The sequence below is a fragment of the Anarhichas minor genome, unplaced genomic scaffold (assembly GCF_050575085.1).
Source record: "Anarhichas minor isolate MPS153535 unplaced genomic scaffold, ASM5057508v1 ptg000014l, whole genome shotgun sequence".
NCBI lineage: Eukaryota > Metazoa > Chordata > Actinopteri > Perciformes > Anarhichadidae > Anarhichas > Anarhichas minor.
The window spans coordinates 675,001-687,672 of record NW_027466460.1 but is presented as its reverse complement, the minus strand read 5'-3'; the positions used below and the strand labels follow the sequence as shown (position 1 = coordinate 687,672).

The 12,672-nt window shown below is 43.5% G+C and overlaps 1 protein-coding gene across 1 annotated transcript in view; it reads right to left on the bottom strand.

Annotated features, from left to right (window-relative positions):
• Positions 1–12,672, bottom strand: part of rbm47 (RNA binding motif protein 47) — a 30,022-nt gene that overhangs the window by 16,486 nt on the left and 864 nt on the right. The window lies entirely within an intron of this gene.

The following is a 12,672-nucleotide window of genomic DNA, read 5'->3' as shown; positions in this document are numbered from 1 at the left end:
CCCATTTACTTCAATTCATTAAGAATTTTATTCAGTTTTCATCTCCGCCAGGAGCATCATGCGGCGACCAGTTGTATGCGTGCGTGCCTTTGTGAGTGAGTGACCTCTATGTCTGTCCATGGCTAATTTCGCATTCTACTGCAGCAAACTGCATAATATTTTTATGCCCAGTTATGACTGCTTGCACAAGGACCTCTCGTTGTTGCGATGACTCACACTTTAAAAAAAAATTTGTATTGCCTGTTTTGTACTGCCATTGACTGCCCTCTGACTCCTCACTCACTACTCTTAACAGTAGGGGCTGCTAGTGATAACACAGCTGAGTGTCCCCCCCCCCACCCCCCCCATCTGCTACTCTGAGGCCACAGCGGGGGAATAACAGTTTGCCATGTGATTGGCTAAGAGCTAACGGAACTACCATTACACATACTGTGTACCTGTCGGTCGCTCTGCAGCTCACTTTTATTATTTTGGACAGTGTATTTAGCTAACCGCTAACCGCTAACAGCTAACAGCTAACAGAACTACTGTGTCAAGACAGGGGGTTAGCCAACTGTGGGTTGCATTCATTCAATACAGTATTGGTCGTTGCAGACACACCCAGCGGAGATCTGCTCTAGTTGATTCTTCATTCTCTGTGGAGGCATGTGAGAAAAGTTTTCTTCACAAATTCAAGGTGACACAGGTTGAGTGTTTAATATACAAATGATCATTTTGGGGATGAAGTATTCCTTTAAACATGTTATATGGTTCTTCTGTACACAATAAACAAATATAACTGGAATCACTACCGATGAACATTTAATATCCATGAATTCACATTATGGACACCACTGCTGACTATATCAGTTTGTATCAACAATTTGGCCACAATTTAGCACACTGGCCATACGCAGTCCAGCCGTATTCTAGGTTTCTAGCTTGTCTTGTTTCTCTCCTCCCATCCATGTACCTGTCACCTTCATTCCTGCGGTTCACTCAAGCTCAAAGGGGATCAGCAGGGCGGGGGGGGGGGGGGGGGGGGGGAAGGTGTGGAGAGGCTGAGAGGGAGAAGGGTGAGGAGACATGTGGAAAATATTGGCAAAAGAGTGTTTAGGGAGGGGTGGGGGGGGGGGGGGGGGGAGAGCAGCCAGAGAAACTAACGAACAGAGAGGAGGGGACCAAATGTTCGGGGCCTCCCTCAGAGCTAGAAAGCCCTTTAAAGTGAAACTGGCCTGAAGAATTTCAGGTCAGACGGAGTGCGCAAGTAACCGCCTTCAGTCCACCCCGACTTCACCACGGAGGGATGATTCCACTTCATTTACTCTGAGAGCCCCCCCCGTGCTTTGAGGACCTTCACATTTGTCCACTCAAAACATCACAATTTGACTAAGAGGCTATGATTTTAAGCGATGCAACAAAGAGCCTTCGCCTTTTTCTTTTCAACTGCAATGTGAAAGCATGACAGGATAGAAAGGTCAGCTGCAACCCAATATTGCCACATATGTCCCCTCACACAGCCTCACAGTCATTACTAATCATAAGCGCTGCTTTAGCTTTAGCGCTAGCTTTGCTTCCTTAGGCAAACACATTCCTCAGGCTAATCAGCTAGCCTGTTGGAGGCCATAGCAGACATTGTTTCAGACAATTACTACTGACGTTGACAGTGTCACACACTCGTGATAAAGGCTTTAGTGGCCCCCTCTGTGTGTGTGTGTGTGTGTGTGTGTGTGTCTGTGTGTGTATAAGGAAAAACTAGCCGGATTTAAGGGAGGGAGTCGGTGGTATTTGATAGACGTAACAATAAAAATAACCTTTTGTTTATTCAGCATCCTTCACTCTCCCACTTACTATGCAGGCTCACAAAAGAGCTAACCTTCATGCAAACTTCTGACATCAAACTTCTGACATCAAACAACGACGCGCCCCGTCGACAAACACAGTTAAGAGCGCGCGTGTCACCCTCCAGCAATTGCAGCAACGTGCAACTGAAAAAACATTTCTGCCAATACATTTGGTTTCAATTGCAACTAAGAAGGTCTTCTAAAATAAAAGTAGACTGAATCATTAAAAAACAGTTAATACTGTCACTGAATTCTTAAATGCAACTTAAAATAATGACATTTTCTCTCAGCCACACACACACACACACACACAACAAACAGCAAACAAACAGCTCGGCTCACCAGGGTGAAAGTCCACTTATTATATGATAGAGAACCCGGAAGTCTAAGCCTCTCTATGTAGTCCCCCCCCCCCCCCACCCTAAACTCACACAGACATACAGTGACATGCCACTCCACTGGTTCCACTGGTTTCATTGTAAGGACATCTTGGTCTTCCTTTTAATTACTGATTGGTTTAAGTGCCTTTGTGTCCAATCATTTTGGCTCTGATAATGCGGCGGAACAAGTCAGGCAACTCCGTCCGGACGAAGCAGCTTGCCAGATTTCTTCCGTGAGTGGAGACAAACTCCATCAAAATGTCTCCATCAGAAGAGGTGCGGTTTGGTCACGGAGAGGTTCAAACAAAAGCACGTCAAACAAAAGTACTTATCTTAAAGATACCCAACTGTTTCAGTTTTGCTCTCAAACTGGCTGATTTTTCAAGACCCACAAAATTAAGATTTTTTTTTTTTGTTAGAAAAAAGTCACAAAAAGTGATTACAAATTTTTAAAAAGAGACTTGAACAACATATGTTTTCAGTGCAGAGACTTTTAAAAAGACAGAGACACACTTGAGGGTGCACACTAACACAGTACCTGTATCCCACACTGAGGAGCGAGGAGATCGACGGAGCAGGCCGAGAAGATGCAGATGCCGGCGCACTTTGCTTTTGGTGGCAGTCACTTTGCACAATCACACTCGTTCTGAGACTCACTCTCTCTCTCTGTCCATTCACTCTTCGTTGATGCTGACAGGCCGCAGCGGAAATAAGAGTCTGTCCTTGCCTGCCTGTGTCTGAGTGTCTGAGTGTGGAGGTAAGCAAAGGTGGTTTAGTGTTTACTCGTCCTCAATGGCCAGAGGGGAGAGAGAGAGAGAGAGGTGGGGCCACTCAGCACAGGTAACCCCCCCCCCCCCCCCCCCCCCCCACCTTTTCTTCTCCCTCCTTCAATCTCTCGCTCTCTCTCTCTCAGCTGATAAGGAGTAGGACAAAAGGGAAGGGATAGAAGGACAGAGGGTGTGACGAAAAGGTGATGATTGACAACAATCAGGGAAAAGTCATGTGTTTGAGTGTGCAGATGTATTTACAGAAATCAAATGGGCCAGCCCAGAAATAATCATAGTCTGAGTCAGAATTCAAACTCTGAAGAATAATGCTGTCGAAACTATTTCTGGAACAAGACTTTGCGTCTACGTGTTGGCTTTGAGCTAAACGCCAACGTCAGCATGCTAACCTACACACAATTACAATGCTAAGACGCTAATGTTTAGCAGGTCTGGTATTTACCGTGATCGCACCTTCGATTTAAGTAATGCTCAAATTTGCTAATTAGCACGAAAAACAAAGTACAGCTGAGGCTGATGGGAATGGCATTAGTTTTGGAGGTATTTGGTCATAAACCAAAGTATTGGACAAAAATTTGACCTGATGGCGGCGTTAGATTAAAAGTCAGGGGATCACCAGAGGATTCATCCTCTATTTTTGGACCAAAGTGGTGGACCGACCGACCACGGCAGTTTGTGAAATAGTGCCGAAATGCAATCTATTGGTTTTGTGTACAGGGACAGGAATTGTCCATGTTTTTCGTGTCGCTTTGAACAACTTTTTTTTCGGGACGACATTATGTTAAAAACGAAAGTTAGGTTCAGGGCAAAAAAAACCACTTTGTTAGGTTTTGGAAAAACATCACGGTTAGGCTTAATATACCTACGTACAGTTAGGTTGAGGCATCAAAACCACAACAAGGTGTCGAACACCGGTCTCGTGGTTTGTGTGTCCCCCCCCGACAATTCGTGTCGATGTACACAAAACCAATAGGTTGCATTCTGGGACTATTTCAGGACCTACTCGTGATACTGGTGCTGGACCGACAGTGCCATCCCTTGAGTGTGCGAGCAAGTGGCAACACTCAAAAACAAAAGTACAGCTAACCAGAAAAGGGTTAACAAAGGTTAATCAGAGTGACACCATCTGTCCCTTAAGCTGTCAGTATTCAGTAAACCAAAGGTTTACTTTTTGTATATCTTCAGGCATATTAGGAAAAAAAAGAACGTATAGGTCAATAGAGATTTAAAACAATTCAAAGAGTGCAGAGAGACAAACTGTGAAACAGAAGAGATTACTTGAACTAATCTCCGCCTGAGGCATTTTGGGACGAACCTGACGACGGCGGAATTTCACAGGTCGATCTGTTCTGTGAGCAATCGTAGTATTTTATCAGCACGGTAGCCAAATGTTTCTCCGATTTAAAATCTCAAGTTCAAACAACAGGTTAGCTCATCCAAAAAGTCCGTCACACATTTCTGGTTGTTGCTGTTAACGGTCCCGGACTTTCATAACCATTATGATGATTTTGTTTTCAGCTGACTTTTTTTACAGACATTTGCAATAAAGTATGAACAAACACGTCGGGAGTTAAAGAGAACACAAAGTGGACCAAAGCTGTCGCATTCTGGTCGTATTTTGCCAGAAACACAGAGAGGGGCAGCGCAGAAGAGAAAGGAGACCACGTTGACAATGTGTGGAAGTGTACATAACCTCAAACAAGCCTTAAGGGGAGAACAAGGCCTGAACGCTCTTATCAGACGGGGTGTCGTTCTCCTCCGGCACAAGTGTGTGTGTGTGTGTGTGTGTGTGTTGTTGCCATTGTACAAGTGACACATTAACCAATCACTCTGTTAATGAAGGACATGAAATCACTGATTCTCGCCTTTTTTTTGGCAACACACCCACACACACACACACACACACACTAGGTGCATGCAGATAGCCAGTTCAAAGTTTACAGATGGAGAAATGTATTCTCTCGACCCGACAGGGTGTAATAATGTTGGAGCGAAGGCCGCACGCTGCCATAAACTTACTTTAATGGTGGAGGAGAGCGTGATCCAAAGGCCAGGATGAGTTTATTACCGGCACACTGTATTGCACAAACACACATTCTCTTACGAGCACACACACACACACACATCTGAAGACAAGTTTGTTTTTATAGCCTGATATCATAATAAAGACAAGGAAAAACCTCTTTAATACTGTTAAAACATAAGAAAAATTGGACAAATCTATGACGAGGCGTATCGCCAACACTTGGTTTGTAATAGTGTAGTTCTGAGCAGCTATAAGGACGTTTGAAGTGTTTATCAATGTACAGTATATGTCAACATTTCTGACCTCTCCCACGAAGACAAATTAAACAACGGTATAATGATTATAAGAGCAATGCTTTTGCAATAAAGTCACGAGTCATGAACCGAAGATAGCAGGCTGCGATGAAGATAGACATCAGCTCGGGGTTAATGGAGACAGACAGAGAGACACGGGGGGGAACTGGCTTGACTGGTCCGTTATGTGTGGGTACAGACGGGTCTAAGAAGCTGCACACAAACAGCTTCCCAACGGTCACTGGGACACATTCACGGCTATTTTCAGATAGAGATTGCAGCATTTTATGTTGACTTTTTTTACTTTTCTCAAGCCAGGTTTAATTATTTAAACTTATTATTTAGCTTGTATTTTCTCTTACTGACATTTTTTTTTAAATATATTTAAATTGGTTGTTCAATAGCACCTTTGCAAACACAGTTACAAAGTGCTTTGACAGCCATGTATATATACTGTATATACATAACAAAAGCAAGACAAACAAAGGTAAAATTTAAACCCTGATAAAAGGGTACAATAAAACCAATCGATAAGAACAAACTATGATATTAAATAAATAAAAAATTATATAAAACAATAATAACAACAATAAAATAAAGTAAAAAATTACATCACATGAAAGTCGGTCTGTAAAAATGGGTTTTAAGAAGTTCAACAGACACATTTCACACAATATTTGTTTGTGCAGGAAAATATTAATACTGGCCAAGACAGTCCTATAAAATGTTTATTCTCCGGAGGTTTCCATATTGAAAGCAATCATACACTCACGCAATGCACGTCCTCACACACACACACACACACACACACACACACACACACACACACACATTCATATACTATACTGTGTGTCAGTTTTCACTTGCTATCAGCAGCCTTTCAAACTGCTAATTCTGTTTAATAAGCGATTAAGATGTGGGTCATTGAAAGTTGCCACCTTAACGTCAACACACACGGTTGATGGAACGTGTCCTGCATGACTGAAAGCATTAGTTATGTTTTAGGAGGCATGCTTTATGTTTAAATCGGTGTGAGTCAAATATTATATCATCACTGGGCAAATCTCAGCAGATGTTTGCAGAAACACTGAATGTCTGAACAGTGTCATGTATTGTAAATAAACTTCACCAACTGTCAATGGAAACATAAACACGACGGAGATGTGGATGTCCTGAGATGTCCTTCCACTGCACTTTTATAATTGTAAGTGTTCGTTAAGTGGCCAAGACGTTTTTGTTTTTGTTTTATTTCTGGTACAGCTCTTGTAAAGTGTGTGCAACTGCCAATTTCATTATAAATAAAACCGAAACAAAATGAAAGATAATCGCATTCATTTCCACGAAATAGAAATTGAAACTAAACCTGCTGCTGTAGCTCGAAAAGTAAAACTAAATGTAACATTCAAAACTAAATAAAAATGAATTAAAAGATACAGTTAATAAATGCCCCCCTCCAGTCTTTATGGTGTTTTTACAGGCACGTTCAACATATTTCAGGCCAGTATCACATTAAGATAATGTGTTCAAGTAATTTCATTCATAGAACACAAGCGTTGAAAGTTGAAAAGTCAACCTCAGCTGAACCTCTCGTCAACGTCCCAACAGAGGGAGCAATCACCACAGGGTGTCACACACTTGTACCTGAATACACTCAACTCAAGCTGCGTGTGTGTGTGTGCGTGTGTGTGTGTGTGTGTGTGTGTGTGTGTGTGTGTGTTTGAAGGGACAGCCGGATTTACTGTAAGCCTGTGTTGTGTGTAAAATGACTGTTCTACAGGAATCCTCAGACGGTTCAACTGCACCAACAGGTAAAAGTCTGACTCGGATCTAATGTAACACTTCCTCATTCAAAGGGTCACCTCACGCCCTGGAACTACCGTCAACCAATCACACTGTCCCATTTGTGATGAACAAAAATGACTCAGCACAAATCAATAGCCTTTATGCCTTCCCAACACACACACACACACACACACACACACACACACACACACACACACACACACACACAGGATCTGACATTAAAGTCCTACAGTTTGTTTTTTCTTCCATCCCGCTGAAAGAAGTTTCCCCTTTTGCCTAGAATTTGGTCAGCTGACGCTCCAGTCATGTGGCTTGTCACTAGCCATTGGCAGCCCAGGGCCATTGTGTGTTTAGGTGCTCCAGTCACTGCCAAGGTCAAGGAAAAGAGGAAGGAGAGAGAGAGAGAAAGAGAGAGAGAGATATGAAGGGAAGATTGGAAGGAGCTGTAAGGCTAAAGCACTATAGAAAGAGAAACAGAGTCATCCTCATGACTTCTAACCACACCAAAGCCGCTTATTATCTGGTCGGTGACCAGTAACCATCGTAACGTCAGCATGTGTGACTGTCCCGTCTGCCAGCGCCAGTGAACAACACTGACAATTATGTGATAAAGTGATACCAGCATGTCGTTGAAACAATAGAACAGAATGAGCTCAAATCTGAGCAGATCTGACACTGTTGAAATCGCACTTCAGCCACAATATGTGCATCACATACTTGAAAACAAAGGTTAACATTAAATGAAGCTACAAACTGACACCCGACACGGGTGACGAGCTACAAATCAAGGTTTAGCTGGCCTCAACTTTTCACTGTGAAGCGTCGACCCAACGTCAACCAATCAAATGATTTCCGTTCACTCTGTTCCGCTCCAGACAGCTCCCAGTGCTGTTCAGCGTCATGACGACGTCAACGAGCGCTTTAGCAACACAATCAGACGGTGACTCGACGACAACGTAGCAGGGCACGCTAGCTCAAGGACTGCTCGTCCGAAGTGTTTTTACATAATGATAAAAAAACGAATGGTGTCTGTGGTGAACAAAGTGCTTGTTGCAACACTACATGTTACTGCGAGTGGCAGAAACTTAAAATTGCAATGTCACCTTCACTGACACCTGACGCCTGTCTCGTTTTCCGGGAAGGCGAATTGTTTTCAACACACACGCACACACACACACACACACACACACACAGAGCAGAGGCACGGAGACCAGGAAAAGTGAGACGGGAAGGTAGAAACAGGCAGATAAGAGCAGAATGAAAAGCTAATCCCCCACACACACACACACACACACACACACACACCCTGTAAATACAGATCCAGCAACACACAATAGCTAAACTGCAAAACAGTGTCACTCGAAACAGGAGTTTTATGACGAGGCAAAAAACAATCATCCTGAGAAACCGGCAGACGCCGTGTAATCCACCTGTTCACCTGCTGAAACTAGCCAGGAAACAAAAAGAAGGGAGGACAAGGGAGGGTCCGAACACAAGTGTGTGTGTGTGTGTGTGTGTGTGTGTGTGTGTGTGTGTGTGTGTGTGGAGGTGTGTGTGTGTGTGTGTGTGTGGCCCAGAGTACGGCTACTTTGTGTCAGTTTTGTGAATGGGTTCACAGAGTCAGCCTCGGCCCACGGAACATTCCATTCTGGCGAGGGTGGGGGCTGGAGGAGTGAGGGGGGGGGCCACATGTGCGCGTGCACGTGTTTGGATCTTATCACGAGATGCAGTGTTGTACCGGTAGTTTCTTGTCCCCCAAACCTCCAGACACACACACACACACACACACACACACACATCTACACGAACACACACAAACACACAGCCCTCAACACCACTTGCATTTGCTTGCCTTCCCTGCCAGAATCAAAACGCACGCGCGCACGCACACACACACACACGCACACACACACACACACACTTTGCCTATTGGCCTCCTGTTCAGACAACTAGCCCATTGTGCGTAGCAACAGGTATGCAGAGAGGAGCCCGTTTGAGAACGGGCAATCGGATGCTCTGTGCATGTTTGTGTGTGCGAGCCCGAAAAAGGATAGGTTTGCAGTTTGTAAATACAATACCAGCATGCCCACATGTACACTAACACAGTTATCAGCTGCTGCGGTCGTTCCTCCTGTCCACACCGGCCTCCTGAAGCACTTCCAAAGATAGCGTCCTTTAGGACGGGATCTCTTCACAGCTCGTATGGACAGGAGGGACAACTACAGCAAACTATCATGCTTTTAATGCACATATGAGCATACAAGTATTGTTTTAAGACGGACTTCAACGTGCCTGTATCCTCGCTCGATCTAACAAACATCTAAACATTTTTTTTTTGTAAATCGGCAAGAGGAGAAGGCAGAAACTAGCTGTGAAACGAAGCATAATAACAGCATTAGCGTACGAGGACAGAGGAGGGAAGGAGGGAGGAGAGGACGGAGTGTTCAGCGGTGTCACCACACAGGAGGGGGGTGGACAGGGTTACGCTGGGGTCAAAGGTTGAACGGCACAAGGGGGGGGGCTGGGAGGAGGACGAGTGTTGATCCAGCCTTCACAGTGAGTGGATGTCACCTGTTTACACACTCAACAGCGTCGTTACCGCCACGTTCTCAGAAGAGAGACGGTTACACAACGTCTCAGCTCGACCGCTCGCTCTAGTTCGAGAAGAAGTCTGCCGGGATCAATCCACGCAGGTCGTTTTGGGTTTCATTCATTCAGCTTTTGTAATATCTGTAATATCCCCCCAATACAATGCAAGCAAATGAAAAATGACCTATTCATAATCTCCCTGTTCCCGGTTCGAACTGGAACTATGTTCAACTGAAGAAGTAGTCCTGATGACAACGGTTCAGAGGGAGACCTGTCCGACCCTGTCTCCAAGACAACAATAATCATGTAAAAACAAAATAATAAATTAAAGACCGTCCTCTCCAGAAAACCGACAGCATTGGTCATTTTTTAAAAAAGGACCTATGTTCGCATACCAAATGAAGACGTCTTGTGGTCTTGTGGTGTGTTAATAACGACTGTGAGGCAGCATCGTGACGTTGTCATACCAACGCAAGACCTGTCAGACAGGAGGTTGAGGTCGTTGGTTTGGTTAACAGTGTATGACTTTGACGATTGTCGATGTTGTCATTTGTTTTTTTTCTTAACCAAACCTTCCACATAAAGGTGGCAGATCAGACAACAACAATAATATGAATCATTATTTTAACGGGTCATTTCTCACTGTTATGGAGGACCTACGGAAATGATTTCAAAAGCGAAACTACTAATAAATCCATCTGCTCAGCATGGAAATGTGTTCAGGAAGCGTTCTTAGTGATCTCTACATGACCACGAATAGAACCTGCAAATGAACACATATACACGTCAGCGCAGGTATTAATACATCACGCCGTATCCGACTCCCTGTGCTTTGTCAGCTCATTAACTTAATTAGAAAGTGTGTGACAACGATCCCACAGTAATACGTGTGTGTTCACAAAGAGACTTTTGTACAGTCCTGTGACTACTACCTGTTAGTCATTATTCATCACAACTTACAGCCTAATGATAGTAATAATGCTTATAATCAAGTATTTCTTTGTGAGCTTTGCGACACTGATTTGGAAGGAATTTGTTTTCCCCAATCGGCAATCAACGAGTTACCTGTCAATCTGTACAACTTCATGTTTTACTCCTCCTGGTTCATTAGGGGGGGAAAAGTCAGCGTGAACAGGAACCAGACCAGAACTAAAAGGCAACAATGGATGATTTTTTTCACGTGGACTACGTGGACACCCTAAACGGGGTATTCTTAAGGGATTTTTGAACATTTTGATTGATTCTCGAGTGAAAAAAAGGTTACATTTAGCACCCAATCTGTGAAACAAATGGTATCATTCCCAACATTTTCTCAAGTTGCTAAACACTTTTGAGAGCATGTAAATAACATACCGTCATAATGTTCTAAGCCCTTATACACTGTCACAAATAATTCTAATTAATGAATTCATTCAGTAATTTCTTTTTATTTCTGATTTAGAACAACGTGACTAGAAAGACTCGACACAAGAGTGCAGAGCTGCATCTCAAATGAGCTTACAGGAGATACATCGTTACAACGTCATGTCCATCTTGCTGCTCATCTACCTGTATCCGTGACGTGTCCTAATTTTCACCCGTTTCCACTTCCCTCTCATCGTCTCACTGCTGTTCAGGGACGTGGGGGCAGGGGGGCAACGGACGGAAGAATGTGGCCATTGTGCTTTCAAGGTATGTGTTTTTGTGACAACCAGAAGGAGAGGCGAGAGAGGGTGATCAGATCTTGTTACAGGTGTTTCATAAACAACACAATAGTGCTAACAGCCCCCCCCCTCTCTCTCTCTTTACTCCCCAGCCATATTCTGCTTTAGGGTTGGTGGATTAGGCTTATGGCTCTGACACACACACACACACACACACAGATGAATTTGTGCTTCCCCATCCCGAGCATACGATGATCATGTGACAGTCATGTGACTATGCTACTACGTGCGTACGTCGCTCAGCCGTTTAGGCTGTTTCTCTTCCTTAAACTTGAGGTTTGCTGAATAACAATTTCCCAGCAGCTTCCTGCTTGAAAAAAAAATCCCTTTAACCTTCGTCAGCTTAAAAGAAAAAATACAAAAGAGATCTTTTTGTTTTTCTTCCTCCTTGTCGCCTGTCTTCCTGAACTGGAGCGGGCCCAAAACACGATACCACTAAGGTCACAAAGAAAGAAAGAAAGAAATCTAGATATAAATTCCTGTCCTGGGTGACTGTTTGTCCCTCTTTTTTTTTTGCAATAGTGGTATGTCATACAGCGGGTTGAGAGATAAGTATCACTCTGAAAAACGGTTCACTTCTTGAACCCTCTTTGCACAATCAGTAATGAACCCGCAGCCGCTGTCTGAGAGACACAGAGGTCCATTTGAATACCTATCAGCTAAATATTTAACTGGAATCTATTTTTGGTTTTTGCGTGAGGCCGTTTTCAGGAATCCGTGTGTCATCACCTCATCAGGTCTGACCAGCACTTCAACACACACACACCTTAAACGCGTGGAAGTATTATGTATTCACAAGCTGGAGCCGGTCGTCCGTTGAGAGGGAGGAGACACACACACACACACACACACACACACACACACACACACACACACATACACACATGCACAAAGGAGTGACAATCAGGTGTCACTCTGCACCTCCCTGTCCTCCGTCTCCAGGTGATTCTTCAGGAAACACTAAGGTAGTAAGTGAAACTAAAACTCTCTCTCACAAGACAGCAGCTGATTATCGTCCAATCATTTCGTTTATGTTCTGTTTTCTCAGCTTCACACTTATTATTTTGTGTTTTTAAAGTTTTGCAAATTTAAAAAAAATGTTTAGCTCCTTTCTTTTTTTTTGATTTTGTGGAAAATTGATAATTTGTTTTTCAATAAATAATGATTAATACAATAACAAAGACATTTAAGATCTTATAAAAAAAGGAGAACACTTCTGACAACATAATGCTTCTGGATTTCATGTTCTGTAGACACACAAGAACATCTT